The following is a 21,750-nucleotide window of genomic DNA, read 5'->3' on the forward strand; positions in this document are numbered from 1 at the left end:
AACCACACACCGGAATCTTCATTGCATATCATAGGCACGCACTGGCTCGCATAAACGCACATGCTTGCACGCATGCTCACACTCAAGCTCAACACAGAAACAAACCTGCCTCTGTGATTACAACACATTCTGGGATCTGCCCGGCTTTACATCTGTATGTGATCAGGCATATACAGTTGCATGCGAGAACTATAGAAACATGAGATTGCCAGCTATGGAGAACTAAAACAAACAAACAAACGGATAAATCCCAATCCCAGACAGGTGGAGCTGGTGCAGCCTTCTACCAGGTTGCAACAGACCATACACTTACCAGGGTTGCCTCAATGAAACGAATGGGATTTTATGTAAACTGCTTGTCAGCAGAGATACACACTGATCCTTTTTTCCACGGGGCTGAGGATATGGGGATGGGGGTTGCTACAGTATGGTATGTTGTTTGTGTGTTCCTGTAGGTGTATGCGTGTGCAGTTTCCATTTGTGGATGCCTGTTCGTTTGTTCTCCCAGGCCAAATTTGGGGGAAGACAGGCATAAATACGTACACATGCTTGTCATAAGCGCACTCACATACTCTATCGAATATGATGTGGAAGCTTTAATAATGGATGTGAGCAGCAGCTGGAAAGGTGGAAAGGCATTGATTTATACCCACAGGTTTCCTGGGATTTTTATAGGATTGGCTAAATGTCATTACACTGCAGGTGGGGAGGTGATGAACTGTAATAAACTTTGATGTGGATGGGTGTGTGTCTCCTGTCATTGACTCATAAACCGGAACACTGTGACAAGTCTCAAAAGATCTACTACCCTCCCACCACCTGTCATCTTTTCAAAAGCATGCAGTACACATAACCACGCTTGCACACTGAAATCTGAATGAGTGCAAGTGCAAACACACACAAGTGGTTTTTCGCACACACTGGGACATGTACAGCAGACACATATGGAGACAAGCGGAATGAAATCAGAATAGCTGAACTGTTATCCCTCCTGAGTTTGGACAGTTTGTGTGTTTATAAGATAAACAGCTATGAGTAAAAGCTGCAATCTGCTACATCCTTTCACATGTCTGGAAGTATTGATTTACTCCCCAGTGTATGATGAATTTGATCAAACATACAGTACAGCAGAACATTTGCGATGCAACTGAGTGATCCCTCGCATTAATGTGCGGGCATTTGAAGATTTCATTTTAACTCTGTGCTGTCATAAAAATCAATGACTTATAAAATGAATTTTTAAGTTCTGTCAAGGTTAAGGGCGGCACAAGTGGCGTGGTGGTTAGCACTGATGTCTCACAGCAAGAAGGTTCCGGGTTTGAATCCATGGGCCGACTGGGGCCTTTCTGTGTGGAGTTGTCCCTGTGTCTGCGTAGGTTCTCTCCGAGTACTCCGGCTTCCTCCCACCGTCCAAAGACATGCTGGTTAGGTTAATTGGTGATTCAAAATTGGCCGTAGTTGTGCATGTGAGTGTGAATGGTTGTCTGTCTCTCTGTGTTAGCCCTGAGATAGACTGGAGACCTGTCCAAGGTGTACCCTGTCTCTCGTCCGATGAGAGCTGGGATAGGCTCCAGCCCCCACTCGACCCTTCACAGGACAAGCGGTTACAGAAGATGAATGAATGTCAAGGTTAATCGAGATGCGTGAAAACATTCGTCTAAAAGTTAATAGGTTTGAGCCTCATGTCACAGTTTACTGTGTATCTGGGGCTCTTATTTGGCACCTTTCGTGCGCTACTGCTACTTTTGACAATGAACTGAATTTCAGTATAGCATCAGTGAGTTGATGTAATGTTACAGCAAAATGTTTTGGGTATTTATTACATAGTAGTAGGCTGCTGGAAGCATCTCTGATTTACAGGGTTGCAGGGTTTTAAAAAAGTAAGCATTAGATTTAATAACAAGGTATTGTTTAGGAAGGCAAGGAGATATAAGTCATAGTAAATGCAGTAACAGTGTAGATAATTTTTTAGGGAATTCAAAATGCTTTTGCATTAACCTTGTATAGTTTTTCTTTCTTTGTTAATTTTCCCGATAATAACTGATAGTGTAATAAATAGATAGATAATAAAGAGTCAGTGCCATAGCTGCCTGTTATGAACTTCTTAACTGAGGGTTTGAAACTGGGGCGAGAGCGAGATTCTGAATCTCAAATAGACATGGCTCCAATTCCATTGTGTGATTTCTGTCTCAGTCGGCGTAAGATTATGGTGCTGTCACTTTTAGTTTAGCTCCACGTAGCATTGTGGTCTGTTTAACGTTGGACTTTTTTTCCAAAAGTGAATCACTTCCATATCACTGGAGTAATAGACTGCCTTTCTTGGTTTTTTCATCAACCGATGGTGCCATTATTCAAGTGTGTTTAACTGGTGAATATCACAAATTCAGTTAATACCTGCTAGACGAGCATATTACATGACTTTTTTCTTTTTGAAAGAGCACTTTTTGGTGCTGCTCATCACTAAATAAATGCATCCTAATGTCATTCAGTGTTATACAGCCATTAATTCTACCCCATGTTCCTCTAATCTCAAATGAGCAAATCTATCCTTGTTTCCTACCAGCAAAAAACTGCATTAGATGCACCTTGAAGGTCAAGTCCTGTTCTCTAATTAATTAGCTTGGATGTTTCTGATGGCGTTGCCAGGGCAGAGATCTTGCTAAGCGTGGCATTAATATTCATACATTTATTTATGTGCCATTGTATTGTTTTCTTTCCCCTCTGGTTGTTATTGTCATCTCATTCAAACAAAGCCGAAGCTTAAAAACTGTCAGTTATTTCATTGTTCCAGTGTGGGTGTTTACATTAAGGAGTCCAGGTGCTTTCTCAGAGTGTCACTTGGGAAGCAGCATTCACTTCGCTCAGGCTGGCACTGAGCCCTCACCAGGGGAAATAGGGTAGAGCTCTCTCATATGCCGGGGATTCACAAAGTCTTCATTAAAAATGCCAAATGTTGGAATTTTGAAGCACAAAGAGTGGAGAAAGGATGGCAGGGTCCTTGAGTTTTGATTAAGATATGCACTTGATGATAAATTACTTCAGCTTTTTAAATCCTCTTGCTTCTTGGATAATGATAGCATTTTAGGTAAAGCGTACATTAACCCCATTGTGCCTACAATTCTTAGAGCCGCATAAAGAGCTTCACACCCCAGTGCCCATGCACATTTGTTGTATTTTACCAAACAGGGCCAATTGTGTGCATTTACAATGCGATAAACCTCATTATGTCTGCCCACTAACCAGTTGCGCATTATCTGAAATGGTTTATGGGGCTTATACAGGCCAATTTACCACAGCGCTTGGTTCCATTGTTGGTCCATGAATGTGATGCTTGTCTTAGCCTGACTGAACTAATGTTACTCCTGCTCAGAATGAGGATGCTCTCTTCCTTTTCAGTCTTTGTATTTAGGTGATTAAACCCCAGGGATTTTGTGTCCACAGTGGGACATTATTGCTGTCACTGGTGCATAGCAAGTTGAATGCACCTTCTGCATGTTAATCATCCAAGTCTTGCACTTGCACATGTTAGGAGTAAATATTTCATTGAGTAACTTAGAAACTGTGTGTCTCTCTATTGGTTATTTATATAAATATGTAGCGTCGCTTAATTTCAAATTAAATATGCATACGTAAGTGAAAATAAAAACTGATAATTAATTAGAATAGCTTAATTGAGCCCTTGTCTCTTCTTGTGTACTGTATGTTGAGCAGTGACAAATTAATTCTCGTATTATTAAAATGAGTTCAAATATAAATGTGATATCTGAGGCTGTAGCCTCTAATATTAGGGTTGCGTAATCAGCTTCTGATCATGGTATCAACACAAACTTTGTCGTATCGATATTTCTTCAGTGGTATATAATTAGATTTGATCATCTAGAGCCTCAGTTGACTCCTGCACACACAAGTGTCTATATTCTTGTTTATCTCTGTGCTCTGTTCCCACTGCTACCAACCATTCCTCCAAACAAAAATTCCATTATTTTGACAACTCTCTGAGGTGTTTGCAGATGCAGTGACAGGCAAGTCATACTCACTCATCACATTCCTCTTGAAACCTAATCTCCAGCATGGCCTTGCTCACCCACTGATAGGCAGATAGTGGTGGGAAAGACTGCAGAGTGCTTATACACTCGCTGTCGCCAGCTCCACTTGGAATATGTCTTCTCTCATTAGTATTGACTCTGTGCTTTGGTTTTATAGTATCTCTCTACTGACCTGTGAAAGATTAAGTTAAGGCAGGGCCATGATGCTCAGTAGCCCATGATTGTGTCAAGAACACGTCTGTCATCACAACACCAGCTAATGTAAGCTCTAAATGGTGTTGCTCCACATAAAGCCATGTGTATAGGCAGAAGGCCCCAGGGGCTTTTTAATATTTGTGGTTATTGATCGCGGCCCCAGTAATGTAATTTCACCATCCTTTTTCCTCTTAGCAAATATTGGGGTTAAAAGGAGAGCGTCACCCATCGTAAATCCGCTTCCGTTTCCCATCTGTTTCCTCTTCATACCTCCCTCTGTATCTTTTTCTCTCCATCTCCTGTTGCCCATTGGCAAGGGCCCGGAGCAGTAGAGTTCTTTGGCTGATGGAATTTTATAGTTGGCATCTTGGCAGACTCCTTCATTTCACTTTTATCCTTGTCAGTCTTCAGGCAGCCTAGAAAACTGTCTGTATGGAAAAATTCAGAAAATCCCATCCTTGTCACCAGGCAAATTTAGATAACTAATTTTCAGATCAAATTATAAATCTTTTAACTTGGCTGGCTTGCCGGCCGACTGGCTGGCAGAGTAGCCTACTGAGCAGAAGTTTCAGCAATCTTTGCCTACTCATCATTCCCTTGGAGGAGGCATATCAGTCTGTGGTGGGTGGCAGGGGTAGTGGAACCAGACAGTTACGGTCAGCTAAACCAAATGGAATGAGATGAAACGCTGAGTGATTCTAGGGCAAGTAATATGCTCATGTTCTATTACACACTGGCATGATTCTAAATCAGATATCAGTGGCCTGTGCTACTCAACTGGAATGTGTTGCCGAAGAGATGCTGTGTGTGTCGCAAGTGACACCGCTGAAAAACATACACGACTGCCTCTGTCTGCTCGCATGCAAATAAATCAAGACACATACAAAGTAATAAGTGATGCTGAACTTCATTGTGCGTGGCTAAATACGGATCTCGTTATTGTATGTGTGTTGGCGTACACACGAACATGCGTGTATGTTATGCATGCGCGCAAGTGTCTGAATAGGCAATTCTGCTTTGTGCTGACTGCATTTGTTGCGTCTTTATTACAGTCGAGAGAGTCTGTCATGCTTTCTGGGAGAGCACTCTTACATGCTGTTGTCTGGAGACAGAGTCTGTATTTGTAGAAATTACCAGTTCACTAGTAATTAGGATGCTACCCTATTTCTTACACTGAAGACGCCTCACCTATTCTTCCACTAAACCTCACCCTCTTTGTCCCCTCTCTCATCCTCTGTTGTCTAGTTCTATTGTCTGACGTGCATTTTGTAATATTAGAAATCATCCAAGCAACGTTTTCTCTTCATGGTGTTCTGTGAGGTGGTACTACCGTATGAGGCTCTTCAGATTAACTTCCGCTGGCGTGCCAGTAGGTTTATCAACAAGAAAATGTACATCCCGCACAAGAACAGAAACGCTCATGTGCAGATGGAATTTCTGCCTGCCTCCGCTTTGACGCTGCCATGCCAGAGCTGCCTATGTGTTACTAAATCCCATTCTTAAAGAGCGTTTACCCCACACGTCTGAGAGGCCCTTGGCATTGGCAGAGAACACGCACGCAGTCACACACACACACAAAGGCACACACACACACACACAAACACAATCTGCATGCCTGATGCAATGTTCAGTCACTTGAGCAAACAGACACATTTGGGTACATGGAACAGCGCTGCAGTGTGTCTTCTCTTATTAGTGAAATGGTACTTTTACACTTGCACAGCTCCTCTTCTTAGGTTGTTTACTATACGCGGCAATAGGATGGATTTTTTTCATTGCTAAACTATTGTTTCAGTATTGCCTAATTTTTTTTTTTGCATTCCGTTCTATAGCTCTTCGAAGGGCTATGTATGACAGCTGGAGCTCTCAAACTGGAGGCCCATCTAAACCTAAGGTTTTGAGAGAGAAAAGATGAGGATGAGGGAGACAAGGCTGTGGAGGGATAGATGAGGCAGTGGCCCCATGAGGCACATGGAGCTGTGGTGTTACTGAGAAATATGGTGTGTGTGCTTTTGAAATCCTGCTGGCTAGCCTTTGGCATATTCTGCTGTGTTTCTTATGTACAGGCCCTGTGTGAAAAATCACCTTCAACCACTGAGAGAAGCTCAATCTTGAGGGCAATTGCTTGTCAACACAGCTTTCTGAGACCATTCCAAAAGATGAGTGCAAATGGAAGTTGTAGACTGCAATAGCAATTCAGAGATTTGAATGACATGAATTTAGAAGAAGTAAGTATACTGCATTAGTTTGGCATGCATATCATGTCTACTGGGCTCCATGTGCGAATTCTGTGTTTCTGAGCTGTCTACGTTCCTTTATACGCAGGTTCGCTCACATTACCATGTCTTGCAGGCAAAGCACAAATCTCATGGCACAGAACCTTTAGACTTTGATATTTTCAATAGCCTCCCCCCTCCCGCTATCATGCTAACCCCTTGAATGGAATTTGAATAAACTAAGAGAAAGCAGTCCCTCCCTGTGTCCTGTGTTTTGTTTTGGCCTGAACACACACTGGGCAGCATCTGCAACTATAGTATTCTTCTGTGGCCTGCCAGGATCAACAGAGAGAAATGCAGAGATGGAGTGAAGAGACAGAGGAAGCGATGTCATTACCAAGCCGTACCCCAGGGTTTAGCGGTTCACTGCAGAGGTTAACTGGTCTGGCTGCTTGGTGTTAGTTGGCATGGCTACCATTTCCCAGAATACTCCTGGTATTCTCAATGGTCTTTCGTGCAATTGTAATTCACAAGGTGGCCAATGGAGGCAACCCGCTGTGCTGAATTGAGTGTTGAAGAGGTTCCATACGTATCCATCTGTTGATGTCTATTCTCATGAGACTCTGATAGCCTTATTTTCTTATGAACATGACATGAGATATGACTTGAAGCATGTGAATGGCTGTAAAAAAAAAAAAAAAGCAAGACACTCTTTTGAGGGAAAAGGTCTTGAAATAATATTCCATTCTTACACCAATAATAATAAAATTCCCCATCTCTCTCTTATGACTCTGCAATAAGTGAGTTGTTTCTGCATTTCACTACTGAATAGAGAATAGGGAGGGAAGGCAGCACACAAAACAGGCAGGCAGGGGCCCTGGTCTTTGATGAATGTCTCTATCTCCAGGCATTAGGTGTTCTATTTTTCATAGCAGGCCCTTCGGCCATGCTGCAGAGAGCTCGGGCCTCACATGCGCATTCGTGCAAGGCGCCACAATCCTCAGAGATGGTGACTAATCCAGGCCTCCTGTCTGGGGGCAAGAGTGGCCACTACCAGCACAGCCAAAAGGTCAGAGAAGAGTGGACGGAGAGGCCAGAAAAGGAAGACAGAACTGTAGTGGTCTCTACTTGAGAAGGCACAGGTTCATAGTGTCTCTGATAATTCACCTTACAGACACATGTCCAGACACACACACTGACACACTGTACAGGAACAAGTAGCTGTCACTGAAATAATTACATTTCTTTCATCCTTTTTGATCACTTCTCCCACTCCAAAGTAGAGCCTTTCTGGCTACGGTTTCCTTCTCATATTTTGTTCTGGTGACGCGTTTAATGAATTCACCCAAGGTCACATGTAATGTCCCCTGTATGCCTGATTTTATTGTTGAATGATACCCCTTTTTATTGTTAATAGTAATATTATTACAGCTCAAGGATATTGTATTTCCAGTATCTCTTTAATTAATCTTTTGCTAATGGATTCACTATTGTCCACTTAATAACAATCTTACTTTACTCCGTGCAATATAAATAGTCCCCGGTGTATAGTGCTGGAACTGAGCTATAATTGTTCTAGTTCTTTCTGTTGGTTTAGTACTGTTACAACTGCTGTGTTGATGAATATAGAGATCTTGTGTACCTTCTATTTTATTGATGAATCATTTATCTTTTGTTTAAATGCTTGTCTGTTCTGTGGTAGAGATTTTTTGTTTTCTCAGCCACGTAAAGAAATGAATCTGTTTGCCCCTCACACTAAAGCCTTGGAAGCCAATTGTCTGCTTTCCGATGTAATGCTGCATTGCTGACATTTTTACCAATGTTCCTGGTGCACGCGGGGCATTGCTTCACCTCACCATCAGCCAGGCGGCATGCCACGGCTGGGGCATCGGCCTCAATTCAACAGGCAAATTAATCTTGCTTTGTTGGAGTAGTCAAGCCCGACCTAGGAGAGAGTTCGTTTAGCTGTTGCTCTGCTGATGCAAGTGCTTTCTCTAGAGTTTGGAGCTTTCATTTATGGGCTGTTAAAGATCTCTCCATCTGTTAATAGGCAGGGCTCGGATGCAGACGCCTTGATGAATAGGTATTCCTACTGCTATTGAATGGGCTGCAGCCTCTCGGTGGAGACAAAGTAATAGTGTGGATATGAGGAGAAACACTTTTTGTTTTCCTGAGACTGCAGTGCAAATGCATCCAATTAGGCTTGATTAGAAGGAGAGCCCCTTTAGGTTCAGGACATAAATGGCTTAAATCACGCTGGTGCTACATTGCTCTCATTTTCTCTACAAATGTATTTTGATATTTTTCTATCACACACCTACAAAGACACAGCCACGCACACACTTACACACACACGCACATGTGTTCCTCTCTTTCACACATACGCACTGTGCTCCACTTTCAGTACAGATCACCTCTCTCACCCTTATCTGTTAGCCGTGCTGTCGGTGTGATGCGAAGATAATCTCGCAGTATGGGTTTTTCATGGGAAGATATTTCATAGATCATGTTTTTTCTTCTGATGGGGTAGCACCAGACAATTTGAAATCCTATTTATCTTGCTAACAGGGAAGAGGAGAGGAAATGTATCTGTGGTTATTAGAGTTGAGACAATCCCAATGCAGACATGAGAAGGAGATCAAAGCTGACTGCCCAGGAAATAATAACGGAATCCAATGTACCCGACCCACTGCTTTTAGGTTCAGGAAATGCACAGCTTTTTCTTGCTTCGTCCGTTTGAATGTGTGTGTGTATTTGTGTGTAAATTCGCTTGTGTTTACCCGGTCAAAGCTCAGTCTATTCCCATTTACAATCCTGTCCAAGTTGAGGGTCAGCACTGCAAATACAAACATGAACGCGGATACAAACGCACTTGCATACAAACGCACTTGCATACCACCCATTCTGCTTCTGGCAAGGCTCATCACCAGTCTCCCTGGTCTGCCATTGTCATAAATCATGCTTGTACCCTCCATCAGAATCTGACTGCTGAACCTGTGTAGGGATTGGATGTCATTAATGTCCTTGCCAAATCATTTTTACCTGTGCCCAGTTCTTGTCCTCAGTCATCGCGGCTATTTTTTTTCCTCTTTGTTATTTATTGCACATGCTTGGCAGTTTGCACTCAGGTTGGCGAGAGTGACCAGGAAATGATAGTTTGAGTGGTTTGTGTGTTGTAAAGATAAGACTAGCAGCGGTTAAGTAGGAAACTGGCTTGCATGACTTAACTGAATCAGGAGTGACCCACCAACATTTACTTAATGGCTGGTATACACAATGACTTCTCCTCAATAAGGTCACTCAGAACTTTAGAGGATCCTGTCTGGACTTCAAATAATTGGGGTTTAGTGTATGACTTTTGTTGTTTCTTACACAGGCTTTATAAGCGAAGATGTATATTCCTGCCTGCGGTAACAATAGAACACAAGGCTGTGACCTTGAGTCAAACAAAACTTTTGGGTCAACACCCATCAGTAGCAGAGGCATAACACCAAGCCCAAGACAGCAGAGCGTGATTAACCTCACACAGCAGCGACAAGCAGTCCAGGAAAATATCAACAGCAAGAGGTAAAAAGGGGGTCAAAACAAAACAACAGGAGAAAAACTAAGTTGGAACCAGTCTGCAAAGTTACACACACCTCACCAAGACAAAAAAGCGACATGTTTAAATCAGCCGTGAGACTGATCAACAACGTGGGTTTTAATAGGACAGGTCTGCATATGCATTATACACTATATTACCAAAAGTATTCGCTCACCCATTCAAATGATCAGAATCAGGTGTTCTAATCACTTGGCCTGGCCCCAGGTGTATAAATTCAAGCACTCAGGCATGCAGACTGTGAAACAAGACATTTGTGAAAGAATGGGCCGCTCTCAGGAGCTCAGTGAATTCCAGCGTGGAACTGTCATAGGATGCCACTTGTGCAACAAATCCAGTCGTGAAATTTCCTCGCTCCTAAATATTCCACAGTCAACTGTCAGCTCTATTATAACAAAATGGAAGCGTTTGGGAAAAACAGCAACTCAGCCACGAAGTGGTAGGCCACGTAAAGTGACGGAGAGGGGATGCTGAAGCGCATAGTGCAAAGAGGTCGCCGACTTTCTGCACAGTCAATTGCTACAGAGCTACAAACTTCATGTGACCTTCAGATTAGCCCAAGTACAGTACGCAGAGAGCTTCATGGAATGGGTTTCCATGGCCGAGCAGCTGCAGCCAAGCCACACATCACCAAGTGCAATGCAAGGCGTCGGATGCAATGGTGTAAAGCACGCCGCCACTGGCCTCTAGAGCAGTGGAGACGCGTTCTCTGGAGTGATGAATCACGCTTTACCATCTGGCAATCTGATGGACGAGTCTGGGTTTGGAGGTTGCCAGGAGAACGGTACATTTCAGATTGCATTGTGCCAACTGTGAAATTTGGTGGAGGAGGAATTATGGTATGGGGTTGTTTTTCAGGAGCTGGGCTTGGCCCCTTAGTTCCAGTGAAAGGAACATTGAATGCTTCAGGATACCAAAACATTTTGGACAATTCCATGCTCCCAACCTTGTGGGAACAGTTTGGAGCGGGCCCCTTCCTCTTCCAACATGACTGTGCACCAGTGCACAAAGCAAGGTCCATAAAGACGTGGATGACAGAGTCTGGTGTGGATGAACTTGACTGGCCTGCACAGAGTCCTGACCTGAACCCGATAGAACACCTTTGGGATGAATTAGAGCGGAGACTGAGAGCCAGGCCTTCTCGACCAACATCAGTGTGTGACCTCACCAATGCGCTTTTGGAAGAATGGTCAAAAATTCCTATAAACACTCTCCTCAACCTTGTGGACAGTCTTCCCAGAAGAGTTGAAGCTGTAATAGCTGCAAAAGGTGGACCGACATCATATTGAATTCTATGAGTTAGGAATGGGATGGCACTTCAGTTCATAGAATGAGTAAAGGCAGGTGAGCGAATACTTTTGGTAATATAGTGTACATGTTCACTCACTTAAAGGTCCGATCTTGTGGTGTAGAGTCAGATGATGGGTAGAGGAAGCTGTAAATGTTAATGAGAATGGTACAGTAGGAGACTGGCTCTATTGTCCAGATTGCTGGCAGCCATATGCTCCGTCGTAGCTGAAGAAAGACACTGACCAGTCTCTATGGTGAGAAGGGTGCGGGAGGTGCATCGTTGTATCAAAGAGGAAAAGATAAAGCCAGTTCTCTTGTTGCTCTTTCCATTGCACATATAAAAGCAGTGGCCTGAATGAAAACGGCTGCCATTTTATAGTTGTTTGCAAGGGTTGCTGAGATTTGATGATCTGTAGTGTGGAGTTTCAGGCATATTGGGAAACCCAAAGAGGGTAATAGAAGTCTGAACCCTGTGAGAGATAATGCTGCGGCTCCCAGTGCATAATAAGACAAAACTATCAATTGGACCCACGTCAGACACCACATCTGCAATACAACTGGATGTATGCACCATTTCAGCTGTGTGTATACATTATTCAGGAAAACAAAACAAAACATGCAATATATCTTGCACTAATTACTTTCAAACCTTTTTCATTAGCTTTTTAGGCTCAGTCGAACATCCTAGAATCCATAGATAACACACAGGTTGTGGTTTCTGTTCAACCAGTGAGAGGACTGCTATGATCTGTTGTCTACATGCATAATCTCTTGGAATTTTTAAAGTCAACACAAGGTAATTGAAGTGTTGTTTATTCTCGGAACTAGCATTGTTATTCAGCTGATTCGCTGGGGATGGCAACACAGAAAATAAGAATATCAGACTAACGTGGACCTTTTGCCCCCATAGTGTGTTTGCTCTATGTATGATTTATCAAGGTTAGCCCCTTATGGAGAGGGTCGGCAATGAAGGACGGAGGAGCACACACATAAGAAACCGCTGTCGGTACTCTCGCTCATTTATTCATTGTTTCGGCATTGTTTCTCCATCTTCAGACCTTTTTTGTAGTCCCTCTCCGAACTTTTAGTCAGCAGTTGCAGCTCTTGGGTTCATACCCAAACTCCCAGAGCTGGAAACAGGAGCACCGAGTACAGAGTTCATTAGGCCTTCACATTGCAATCAATGCAGCAGAGGCCGCTGTGAAAACCTAAATTAGATCCTGTGTGAGTTTACCTGCTTAACGGCTCACTTGTTAACCTCCTCTGCCATGACAATGGGAGTACATGAAGGGGGAAACAAGTGAACAAGTGCCAAGATGTCTTTTCATGCCTCTCTAGTTTTTTTTTTTTTGTTTTGTTTCCCAGCACCATTTGTCGCTTTTATATAACTGGAAAAAATCTTTCTCACGACATCTACATACAAAACTCCTGTGTCTTTTTTTTTTTTTTTTTTTTTTTTCGGGGAAGCTTTGGGACAATATCGAGCCACCTGCTGACCTTGAATTGATTGGTGTGTGGTTGGAGTGTAGTCTATTATGTTGAAAGCAGAGTGGGTGAGTCGGTTCAAGGGCTTATTTTTAAGTTGAGTTGATGGAAAAAAAAAATCCATAACTGTAATGATCTTATTGTTGGAATTTCACTGAATTTGTCTTTCATACCCAATTGTCTTTCATATCAACATTCAGTCTGAATCCAAGTTTCTTATCTCTGATATGGTAAAATGCTTGTTAAGGCAAGGTATAAACACCTTGAATAAACGCGTAATGTATTTCAAGCAGAATTTGGAAGTGATCAGCTGAGTGTCAATCTATTTGGTAGCATGTGACCGCTTTCTGAAAAAAATCATTTGCAGGTTGAAGCTCAGTCGCTATCTGCTAGGTCAAGCATGCTTGACAGAGGTAGTAGCAGTAGTGTTAGCTGACAAGTCAAGGCGCGTTGATTAGATCCAAGTTTAAATGGGTTCTCAGAGGTTGCTTGCTTTTCATGTTAAAGTTAAATCTTTACTAAATCATAGTTGTACCACACTGCTGGAAATAAACGCATAACTTACGACTTCTCTCTGCAGCTAGTGTGTAGTCAATTTTCCTCACTCTACTTTTCTCACTCTCTTCCACCTGACTTTCAGCGAGCCGGCTGACATCTGCTCCTATCTGTATAGAAGTGTCATTGAAATTCAGTGCAGACGTGAGTCCTGCAAAGCACAGGGAGAACTGCTTAGGGGAATATTCTGCACGGCACACAAACATAACCCATGCATGCGCGAACACATGTCCACGAGCACGCACTTGCAATTGTGCGAGCAGAACCATATTAATAGACATGCACACACGAACTCACACACGAGCACACTCAGACGCACAAAATGCTGAAAATTTGTGATTCAAGCTTTACAGAATTCCCTCTTGTCAGGCATTAATTACCTGTGGTGTTAGTGGCCTTTAGTTAAATATACACACAAAAAAACAACTTAGTATTAAGAAACAGAAGTTAACTGAGTAAGTTGGTACATTTTGTATTGTGTGCATGTGGTTGTGTGTGTGTTTCAGGAAATCCATGCGCAGAAGTGTTGCTTGAATTGGGATGTAAAAGTTGCTACAGCAGAGCTATAGAAAATCAATAGGGCAAGGCCCAAGTTCTGACCCAAGTGGTTACAACCGTTAAGGCTCTTGGACCTAATGCATCATGCAGGAGTTCCAAAATCATATCAGTTTACATAACCATGAGCAAATCTGTGGAACGGTAATTTAAATGGTCAGCAACTAATTTCCTAATTTAACATTTTCTTTTATACTATTCTGAACGCTTTCATATTTAATTAAAACACACATGCGAAACAAAACGTATAACTATATTAAGTATATATTAAGCACATACACCTACACTGGAATGCATATATGCAGCAGAATTTGACTTTATTTGGGTGTTACAACGCAGATATTTTGACTTTGTGTAGCAATACTTTAAACTCAAAGTGCATACTTGTGTGAGCTTTAATCAGAATCTATCAAAATTAAAACACAAGTCTTTTCCAGTACACCATTCAATTAATAAAGTGTTGTCCAAGGAGTTATTTGTATTATTCTTTCCTACGCTCAAATATAATCTCAAAATAATGATAATATATTACTGTTATTGTGAATAAATACGTATCCAACTGATTGGACTGTATTTTAATAATGGTACTGAACAATAAAATGGTTCTTACAAAAAATATCTTTTGACCATCAAGTGTTAGTGTGTGTGGATTTAAATGTGTCAGTATTTTATTTATACATTCATTTCCCATGCTCATTGTGCCCCCCACCCTCCGTCTCTGATCAGTTGACAGATTTGAATGTTGGCTTTTATCCATTTCCTCCCTTCTGGCCGTCCACAAAGTTCAGTCTTAGTTTTTGGGTGGTTTTCTCAAGCGTTCAAGATTATGTTTCAGTGATATTTTTCTTACGCAGACGTTTAAATTTCATCTTCCAGTCTCGTCGGTTCAGAAAGGTTGCAGTGGTTCAGTTGCTTGGCATTATTTGCATAGCCTTTTAATGAGCTGTTTTTCGAGTTTCAGTTTCACATATCCAAGAAGTAGACTTTGGTTTAGATTTTAACCCTGCTTTACTGATGATGAGTGGTTTACCCTTGGTGGATGTGGGATAATAGGCTGTCCAGCTCGCCTCGACTGAATATTCAGTCACTGTGGGCATCCTTCTCTCACTATTTGAAAGAGTGGTGATGGCATATTACAAGTGAACTTTCAGTGGGATTAAAGCCAAGGGAGTTTGCTGACTGTGTCTATTGGTCTGCCCTCACCTTGTTCACGTCTCAGGCACAGCCAGCAGGACGGACATGTTTGCTCTGTGTGTATGTGATTTCTACAAAGCTTGTATTGTCTGGCGTGGTTCAGAGGTAACAGTGTGAAAGAGAAAGAAAGGAGGCGAGCCACTTAAAAGAGGTGAACACAATCACTTTTGTTGTTAGCCTTGTAAAGGTCAAGGTGAAAGTATCACAAACAGGTTAACCTTGAAATGACATTGCCTTCGGGGTTTAAGTGGGAAAAGGTTGCAACATATGTGCTATTTGACAAAAGGAAATGGTTTGCAAGAAACTGCCATATAACTCAGTCCAGTTAGGGATTTCTGTGTTGAACAGTTGTGATAATGACACAGAATGCCTTTTGTCATTCAAAGATTGTCTCTTGCATCGTGAAAAACATACCGTTCACAAGGACATGGTAATGAAAGATTTTATTATTTGAGATGCATCCTCTGACAAAAATGAAATTGTTCATCCAGCTGTCCAGATGCAGTTATTGCTGATGGGGTTGAAGGAATGCCTTTTAGTGCTTTGTTTGTAGCTGCCTTTGAATGTGTTGATGTTAAAAGTCATGTCAGGCTTTTTCCGTGAGCACTAAAGCGTTGTTCACTCATTACTGCTTCACAACTAAGACAAAGAAAGGAGGCCAGATCCCTTCTGTTTTGTTTTGAAAGTTTAAAACCCATTTAAAGAACATGGCTTTACTTTAATGAAAACATATCCGTGTATAAACCCGAGTTCTGAATAAGTAAATCTCATATGTATTCAACCCCATGGTTGAGCTGTCTCATTTATTTATTATTTTTTTTCTTGACCTTTCAGTGTGTTCATGCATACACAGTCCCACCACACACAAATATAGAAGCAGCACATCTCATTGTGTAATTGAATTACCTATACAAACTATTGTGGGTGTCTTTGTGCTGACATGAAAAAAAAGAAATGGAATTATTTAATATCCTCTTTTTTTGTGGTTGGGCTCTCCTGCCAGACCTTAGGGATCAGCGCACAAATGTACAAGCACCATGATGCCTGGGCCACTGGCCAGGGTTTCTTACAAAGCGAACCCTGCAGTGTTATTTTTCAACCAGTCAAACACCTTATTGTTTCTTCTCAGCCTGTCGCTGCAGCGAGCTTGTCTTGTCTGGACACAAGATATAATGCCACTAGCCTGATTATCGAGAGAATGTTGTAGGCCTAATTGCGTCTGTGTTATCAGCAAGTTGTAGTTGCCCAGACGTAGGAAAATAAAGCTGTCTGTAGATTTTGTTTTCTGACCGGAACAGACAGAAGATAGTGGAAGAAAATAAATAGAAAAGGGAGAAATAGCTCCTGGTGTGTACAGATAAACGCATATTTCTTTGTAGCTGTCACCCAGGGTTCAAAAACACCTCACTACGGATGGAGTGAGAGGCAGAAAGGGAAAAAGAATGAATAAAGGAAGAAGTAAAAAGACTTGAATTGTAGATGGACGATGAGAGAAAGAGATGAAATGCTTGGCCACATGGTCTGGTGGGAAATCCCCCACTGAGCTGGGAGCCCTGCGCCCTGGTGGCTAGATGAAATGTCTTATCTGCCGGCAGCAGAACTCTGTCCTTTAAGTAGGGCTAGGGAAAACTCATTGTCCATCCAACCAGCATCTCAACTGATCCATGTTCCCGTTGACCTTTACTGTTGAATGCTGTCACACTCACAGGCCAAACTTTAGACCGTGTTAAATGCAGGATTGCTCATTTATACAGTATGACGCCTCTCACATTGGTGTCTTTGTGATTGTTGTGCGCACACCTAATTTCCTTGTGTTGACAGCATTGCTCATAGGTCCTGTTTGTATCATAAGGGAAAGGAGGAGACGTGTGGCATTTGGTTCTACCTGTCTGTAGACCGCCTATTATCGCTCTTGCGGTATCTTTTCTCTCAACTTATCTATCAACCCATAATGAACAGGAAATTAAGTTATATCGTGGCTACCATGTAGCTTGATATGCACTAATTGCTTAGATTCTATCTTTATTATTTTTACAAAGAGCAGTAGGGTGCTCATACACTTTTCATTAATTACACACAAAGAAGCTGTAATTAGATTTTTCAGTAATCCATAACTTCTTGTCTGACTTTCTTCGGGTCTAGAGCGGGGGCCGTGTTTCTTAATTTGTACTGATTCATTAAATCCCAAGAACAATGGAGTAGATGTAATTTACTATATGTTTACATATGTCTCTGTGTCTAATAGTATGCCCCCCCATGCAGTCGTTTTGCATGAGTCCAAGTGTCAAAGTTATTCTGATGCTAGTAACAAGTAGTTACAAAGAAAAGACGAGTAGCCTCTGTCTAAAGGTGCTTTATTTTGCAATGTTGTCACTCCAGGTGTCATCTCGTTATTGTTAAAATAATCAAATCAGTTAAGGATGTTTTTATTTCTGAGGGCCTGCTCCAGTGCTGCTTGTTGCATTTTGCTTCTTCTTAGAGTAAGACTTATAACGCCTCATGTCATGTCGTTCAGCTGAATATATCAAACATAAAGCTTTGGTTGACTGGTCAAGGAATCATTGAAGCATAATTTGCTAATTGCACAACGTAACAATGTCAGAGAGTTGGAAAAAACATTATTTTGAAGATTGTGTGTGTAGCTAGGTGGACTGAATGGAAGGAGCATGCCTGGCCTGGAAGCTGTCTCCTGGCTGTAGCTTCCAGGCCAGGCATCTCACTGCTTATGTGGTTTTCCAGTAAGCTGACAAAGAAGCTGAATAATGTATCTATCAGTCTGCCCGAGTGTGCTGAGCACTGGGCACTGAGGAAGCTGCCAGCTTGTTATAGGCTCATTACAGGTGAAGATGACATGTGGAGGTGCAGCCGCTTTGGCATTGTCTCCCTGCCCTGCCCTCGATAGAAGGCACGGCACTCTGTCACTCCCTATGGCATACAGAGAGGGAGACAGAGGTGATAGTGGGGGGAGGGAGGGAAGGAGCCTCAGTGCTCCCCTAACCCCCCAAAATGAAATTGACAGGCTCACTGAAGTAATTGCTCCCAGCACTATTTTCTTTGGCAGGAAATACTGTTATCGACAAATAGGGGATTCAATAAGCGGCAGGAGATGAGGCTCTAGGCTGTGGTCAAAAGGCTGTGTCTGTCCTCTACTGTTGAGGTTGCGGTGTCTCCTGATGTTCTATCTCTCCGCCCTGCCCTTTCTGCCCTATACGGTTTCTTTCTTTTTGTATTTATCCCGTACTTTTTCGCACCCTTGTACTTCCTTTGTTTTTTTTCACGTCTTACAACAGCTACGGACACAGCATCTTTCTCTCCCATCTCTTCATCTACCTTGTTCCCAATCCCTAGGGTCTATTTTAGACCATTTTTTCTTCGGTTGACCATTTTTGTGAGCCTGACGGGGGAAAACTCTATTACCCAGTGGTCAGCGGGTAATCCCCCCTCCCGCTCCTCAGATTGTTTCTCTGCTGCTAGTATGGTGGTATAATGTTGATATTATCCCAAAGGATTCTATTGATTTGGGCTAGGGTCATGAAAAAGCAGTTTATGGTCAGCGTCTTTGGTTTCCAGAGGTCAGAGCGTGTGGTGAAACCAGAGCTCAAGCTTTTCTGGACATAGTGGTGTGCTTGCTGGGAACTACTGAGAAGTAAGAAGATAAATAAAAAGCGGGTGATGTATCGGCCTCTCAGTGGCCATTACCGACGAACTGCTGTTCTGAAAATGCAGTCGCCTAATCAGCTAAGTCCAAAAATGGAATTGCGGTAATATAATCGGCATTTTTACATTTGTTTTTTTTTATATATATATACAATGAGCAGCATTCTCTTGCACTCATTGTGTCAGCATTTATTACTGCTGTTCCAAACCTCCGTGTATCACTGTTGAAAGATAAAGTTGTGTCAATGATGCCTACATTTTTGTATATTTTAAGCTTAAGTTCTGACTGTCCTTGGCAAAACTTCCAAGGGCAGCAAGAAGCTCTAACACTGCTGAAGTTGAGCCTCTGTGAAATCACAAGCGATTTAATACTTCATATTATGCACATCTCACCTCTCTGCTGTCTAACTCTTACATGGAGTGCACGGTGGTCCTGCATTCCTGGCATTATTAAATCTGACAGAAATGATGCACCGTCCTATTCTAAATGGTTCAGGTCCCTTGCATTTTAAAGGTTTTCTTTAAAAGAAAGAGTCCTAACTTGTATGTTATTGCTGCTAGATATTAAACAGAGCTAGAACCTAAATTTTATATTAGATGTGATATCAGCTGACCATATAAAAGCAGAAAAGATGTTAGGTGCCCAAAGGGGTAGCCTCTAGAATCTGAGACTGTGTCTGAATAGTAACCAGACTATTGAATACAGCACAGATGCCCTTTGCTGGCACACTGTATAGAAGTGTCTAATATTTTAAAACACTAAGTAGAAAGAGCCTCGAAGAGGAATCATCCTGTATTGAGAAGGAGGGTGCGGATAAAGTATTCATTATCCAAATGGGCTGATACCCCTTGAGACGTAGCTCTACCAAAGATGTATATTCACAGTCATCCAGATCATGGCATATCTAAAACAAAACTAACACAAAGGCATCTGGACCTGTTTGAGTTTTCTTGAAGACATTTCACCACTCATCCTGTTCTAAATGCGTGGTGGATCTATTTTTGAACGTGGGTGGGTTGTTGCCCACCTAAAACTCACATGACTGAGGTCTGTTAGCCATCCAAAACTCACCAGGGGATGTTCAGATTAACCTGGGTGATATCCTCTTTGTCATGATTAGTGGTACTCTAACGGCCCATTAACAGTTAGAAACTCTCCTATGAAAGACGTTAAGACTGTGTTGTAAGTGGCTGATGAATGATGTCTCAGGCCACCTCCCTACTCAGAGAGGGATTTTCCAAGTTTACATAAATGGCTTATATATAAACCTTTATTCCTCTTTCAAACCATCTTTCTTCTGTCACTATAATATGTCATTTGTTGTTCTCAAAAGAGTGTCCCTTGTCCTTCAGGTGCTTAGTCCTCTACTGCAGCTTAGTAACAGTTTTATCTTATCTGGATTAATACTTAGAACAGATTTAGCGTTAGTAATAGTATTTTTTCAGCCATCTTTGTCAGTAACTCTTTGACACATGCATTGTAGTTTTATAAAGCCTTTCTAGTGAGAAAATGGTATGTGGTTGAAAAGACACAATGTTTTAGCGGTGCTGTTCACAGACTATTCAGGTGGACATTTTTCAAAACGGAGACAAACATGTATTAAGTAAACTTTTCTCTGAGACCTGGTTCTAAGAGACAAGTTAAGCACTACTACTCAGGGAATAAAGCAAATCGACTTTCTGAAGTACTTAAACAAGCAGAAAAGTGAAATTGTCATGGTTATAAGTACAACAGAGACAAAGAAACACTTCTGTGTTAAACCTTGAAATGTATCTCTTACAGACTCAAAGTGCCCACATTTCACCTCAGGGTTGTGTTAAGTGTTTGTAGTATCTGTCTTTCTCCTCTTAAGATTGACATTTCACATTATGTTTATCTGCTTTTATCAATTTCCCATTCGTCTAATTTAGTGTAGCTGTTCAGCGACAGTCAATACTTAAAACAAGGATGTGAAATTCTTAGGCAGAAATATGTAACAAAGAGTCTTAAGGTAGATAATAGCTGTAAAATCTAGATACTAATGAGAAGGATTCTTATCTCCCTCCTGGCTTAATAACTTTCTTCAGTCAGATAAAAACTAAGCCAGCGACTCCCCCACATTCACCCAACATCGCTTAAGAATAAGATGAATAGTACAAGTGTTCATATGGATCTAGCTTAGAAAGACGGAGAAAATACAGAGAAGGGATTTATTTAAACATCGAACAAAGTTTGGAAAACAATTATGTGAAAGTCTCATGTTAACTTTGGAAATTTTAAAAAGAAGCATAGAAGCAGAGCATGCCATGCCAGGAACTAAAAAAATGTGTCTATGTGTAACGAGAAGAATGAGGAAATTCAATCTCTCTCCTTGAACACCATTAATAGATGCTCTTTCCTTTTCTAATTGACTTTGACAGGAATCACTTGAGCAATTTGAGGAACGTAATTTTATATCATCCTTCATCAAATAAATATTTATTCTGTGTCACTGTTGAGCCAATCAAGCTATGAGCTCAGCTTACAACGAAGGCGCATAATTATTTGTGGCGTGCTGTTCTTACACTGCCCCTGGTTTTTCCCCGCAAAAATAAATATATAAAAATGGTTCTTTCATGTTGACTGCGCAGTGCAGAAGAGCAGCAGGCCTCTCTTTTCTCCAGATAAATGAGCTAGCTTATTACTTCCCAAACTGCCTATTAGCACAGCTCACTTTGTGGGGAACCGGCAGTCCGGGGATGAACACAGTGACGATGAGTTAGACTAGCTGGTTTAGGCATATGTGATGCTCTTTCTGCAGTGGTGTCTGGACATACCCCTAACTGGTCATTTTAACAATAGAATCTGGAAATTGATAAATTAGCACAGATTTGTTCATGCTGGAAATATCAATTAGCATAAACAGCTTTTTCATTTTTACTTTTGATTTTTTGTTGATTGCATTACTACTTTGTAATGATGTCAGCTACACACTAG

At 41.7% G+C, this 21,750-nt stretch overlaps 1 protein-coding gene across 5 annotated transcripts in view; it reads left to right on the forward strand.

Annotated features, from left to right (window-relative positions):
* Positions 1–21,750, forward strand: part of diaph2 (diaphanous-related formin 2) — a 421,882-nt gene that overhangs the window by 82,239 nt on the left and 317,893 nt on the right. The gene's annotated exons all lie outside the window — the stretch shown is intronic.

The sequence above is a fragment of the Chelon labrosus genome, assembly GCF_963514085.1.
Source record: "Chelon labrosus genome assembly, chromosome: 8".
Lineage (NCBI taxonomy): Eukaryota > Metazoa > Chordata > Actinopteri > Mugiliformes > Mugilidae > Chelon > Chelon labrosus.